This window comes from Elaeis guineensis, unplaced genomic scaffold, assembly GCF_000442705.2.
Source record: "Elaeis guineensis isolate ETL-2024a unplaced genomic scaffold, EG11 Super_Scaffold_37222, whole genome shotgun sequence".
Lineage (NCBI taxonomy): Eukaryota > Viridiplantae > Streptophyta > Magnoliopsida > Arecales > Arecaceae > Elaeis > Elaeis guineensis.
This window is the reverse complement of record NW_027332422.1, coordinates 2,492,035-2,496,646: the sequence shown is the minus strand read 5'-3', so window position 1 is coordinate 2,496,646 and position 4,612 is coordinate 2,492,035.

Here is a 4,612-nt window from a genome sequence, read left to right as displayed (position 1 = left end):
TATATTGTAATTGATTTGTTAATAAATAAAATATATTTTTGATATTTTCATCACAAGTTTTCATCTTCTAATGAATTTCGTTGTTGTGATGAAGTCCTTAGGATTATTTAGGTTTGATAAAGAGAGGATTTATCGATTAGTCCTTAAAACTATTCAAGATCAAATGATGGGTTGTTAATAAAGATGATAGCTTCTATCGAGCATAGATCACTGTAGGCCATATGGGTTGGTTGTCCTCTTATCCAAGGAGTGTGGAGACACTAGTATGGTATACAGGTGAGATGTAAAGGTACATCATCATGGAACGTGACCAACTCTAGAGCATTCTGCTGTCGAGAATGTCTCTGATGGGATATAGATATAAGTATCCCTTAGACCTGAGACTGCCTCAATGACTTGCAAGCAACTCACTGTGCTTTGGTACTGGACTAACTGAATTTCTAATTCAGTGATGGAAGGCTTCTGAACACAGTCAAGTACTTGTGAAGTCAGAGTGTGATCAAGATGGGATTGACCACTCCAAGAGTTGGAGAAGAATGAGTTGCTGTATTTCAATTTAGTAAAACCTTAGCCAAGATAATCCATCAGATGGATTTCATATTTTGAAATACAATGTGGACAACCTGATCAGAGTTGATAGTTGAACTCTGAGGTATCCTATGAGCATTTTGGTTAAAGAGATGAATTATATGGAAACTATATCTGCATAGGTTTCAAGGATGTTGTTCTATACATTCGACCTATCCGACCATCGAATACCATTGATAGATGGTCACTTCGATTGGTATAAGAATTTATTCCTGTGCTATCGACTTAGGTTCGGACCTATGAGGTCACACACATTAGAGTTCACGATCCGATCGGATGGTTGATCAACGATTAAGAATCATTCTAGGGTTAAACGATCAATACGATTGATATTTAACCTAGTGCAAGTATTGCAGGAAGATCGATTAGCAATTTTATTGCTAATTAGCTTAATTTGATTAAGCCAATGGGCTAAGATTAAGTGTAATTGAATATTATTTAATTAGATTTGGTTTGGGCTTGATTGGATCAAGTCCAATTGGTTTATTGGATAAGCCAAGTGCAAGAAAAAACTAGTCCTAGTTCAATTAGGACTTGGGTCAACCTAATTTTTAATTCGATTAGAAAATTAAATAAGATTTAAATCTAATTTAATCTGATTAAATTAGATTTTTAATTAGATTAAGATCTATTTTAATTGAGTTGATTTGATTTTGATTTGATTTGGCTTGAGAAACCAAATTTGAACAAGTCATAGATTGAATACTAGTAAGACTAGGATTCCACCTTGCACCACCTTAGCCCCGCATGCCCACTCTCTCTTATTTTATGTGATAAATCCTTCTCTCCCAGGCCTTCATGCATGCCCAAATCTTTCCACCCTTTCTCTCTTACATGGAATGTGGTTGTGGATCAAGTCAAAGTAGGAATTAATTTGGATTTCAAATTCTATGAGATAGAATTTTAGGAAACCAAAACTCTTTCCTTATGGCACTGATTTTATCCAGATTTTTTTTAAGATTTTTGTGGCTTTTATGGCACATATTGTGCACCCTTTGCTGATGGTCCATGGCAAAAAAAAAAGGAGGGGGCGCTCAAGAGTTGGGCACCACTTGCTTTGCCCTGTTTGGATTTTCTTTGACTAGGCATTTGACCTAGACAAAGATTCTTCATATCTCTTTATTTAAGATGAATTTCTTCTTAAAATTTTTATGGATTATATAGCATTGAGATTCCTTTGAGGCATATAAAAATCAGGGAGAAAGAGTGTTGGAGCATGGAGATATAATAGACACAAAACTAAGTGTCTAGGTGAGAGCAAAGAAAAGAAGAAGAGGGTCTTCTTTTAGGATTGCTGAGTTTACCTCTTTCCTTCCTCCATCTGTGAGTTTTCTGAGAGTGTCTCATATCTAAAACTTCTCTTACTTCTCATCTTTAGAAGAGTCCAAATCAAGAAGAAGGAGGCATCTGATCGACCATCGAAGAATGATCAATGCAGTACCAGCATACTGTGCTGATTTTCTAGATCAGGACTTCTGATCATGATTCGTGGGCTCATGTGGATGACTCCTAGAGGCTGAATGTATGTGCGGCTTGCAACATCATCCTCAAGCTCAGATCAGCAAAGTTGGAACGTCTAACTTGCAAGGTAATAGATCTGATCTATTATATTTTACATACATTAGATGTAGTATAGAAACATGTTGATATGATCAACATGTAGTTCTTGCTCTTCATATTTTAATTTCTGATTTAATACCATATAATAATCATATAATAGAATCTTAGATCTAGGGATTCTTTGGGTTTATAAGATAAATTTTGATTTATTTTAGTCTTCCGCTGTCTGATCTTGAAAAAGTTTCAAGATCTAACCCTGAAACCCTAGATCTGGTTCCTTCATGGATACTAGTTGATCCACTCGAAGGGATAAAACTCATAGGATGTAAATGGATTTTCAAGAGAAAAAGAAGAGCGGATGGAAAGGTAGAGACCTATAAAGCTGGTCTAGTTGCTAAGGGTTACCATTAGCATTATGATATTGACTATGATGAGACATTCTCTCCTCTGGCAATGCTCAACTTTATCTAGATTATGCTTGCTGTAGCTGTACACTTAGATTATGAAATCTAGCAAATAGATGTCAAAATTACTTTTCTTAATGGAGAGTTGGAAGAAAATATGTATATAATACAGTCTGAAGGGTTCACATTCACAGACGAGTCGAAAGTGTGCAAGCTAAATAGGTCTATTTATGGACTTAAGTAGGCGTCTAGGAGTTGAAATTGTTAGATGTGTGCCCTAGATGCCAGATCGACTGACACATTCCTGTACAGATCTAAGGGTAAATTTGTAATTTTGACTATAAATGTATAAAAGGGTTATTCTTTTATTACATTGTGTACATTGTATCTGTGATACATCCTTTGAGTTAGTAAGAATGTAAATTCATATTTTTAAGAGTTAAAAATTTAAGGCATGAATTTACATAACTAACTCATAAACAGCTCCTGACCATAGGATCATCACGAGGATGGTGATCGATCCAGAAGGTTGGTGTATGATTGCTTCCTTAGGATAGATGAGTCTTGAGTCTACGGTGTGGAGACATCAGAGTGAGAGTACAGGTATTCATTGAGAATGAGAGTACTGAGCGTGACCATATCAAGCAGTCATAAAGAAGTCTACCTTCTCATCGATGACTAGCTCGATGCTGCAGTTGTGTGTCTAGTTCTTTGATCTGAGGAGCATCAACAGTTCATCTTGAGTGTGTTATAGTTTGACTATACCATAACTCAATCTTCTAGCTATTCAGAATCCTGAGGTGTATGTTAGCTGTAGCATATTCATTGTAGGAACTAGGTCGCACCAAGATGGGATCTATCAACCTTGGTAGATGAGAGGAGTAGTCCTATGATGATCGAAAGATCGAGTTCTTAAGCCCATGGCCATGATAGAGTGAAATAATAGAAAAAGAGTTTTCCATTAGAGTTTCACATCAGACTCAAATCGATCGATTAATTTATATGACTGATGTTGGGTTTGACGAGTTCACCTTAATCCTAATTTAGTCAGGACTCATGATAGAGAAACTCAATCACACAGGTAGTTGCACTGAGAGATTCATCTTCAGTTCTGATGGATTGCCACCATATACTGCTAGATATCACTGATGAATTTTGAGAGCAATTAGAATGATATTAATGATCGATCATTCAAATTGTCTGAATCAGAAGAGTTCTGATCCATCGAAAGGAGTTTCGATGATGTCGATGATGAGATCACAACATGTCTCATTACCATATGAAATTGAACCTAACTAGGTCACACAAATAAGGGTTAGGGTCTGGATGTCATCAATTGGGCTAACCCAATTGATTTGGATAAGATCCAATTAGGTTCAAGAAAATCGTGCTAGCACTCGATTGAGCCTATCTTTCTCCTCGTGTAATCTTTTCTATCTCTACTGAGCCAAATATGATTTGACTCATTCAGAGAATCTTGGAAAGATTTCTCTCAGTCTAAATGAAGCTTGTCCAACTTAGAAAAGGCTTGTCTTAATTCATGAGATGAATTTAAGACAACACCTGCTAATTCCTAGCACCTGCCAATTTCATTTTAGGACATCTGTCAAAAGTTGACATATGGGTCTTAAACTGAAGAGGGTTCATTGAATAATTTTTATGGAGTATCCACATGCTAAAACCTAATTGAATTGAGTGCCATAATCAGATTATGGCATGAGCCCAATTGGATTTAAGTGGGCGCCCCAAATAGATAAGAACCAAAGAGTCCTGATAAACTTGGACACTTTGGCGCCACCTTGATTGAGCTTATCCATTGTTGGCACCAACTTAAGAGAGAGAGTGGAAGTTCTTATCTGATGTAATCAGATGACATCACTCCACCAATCAAAATTTTTTCAAAATTTATTGAAAATTTTTGATTGGTTGAATGATGTGGCACTGCGCAGCATACAGGGTCTATATAAACCCTGCTGCGCCTAGGGTTTTGGGAAGAAATTATTTTATGCACAAAACCTAATAGCTGCTGCCCCCTACCCTCTTCTCTATATTCTCCCTAC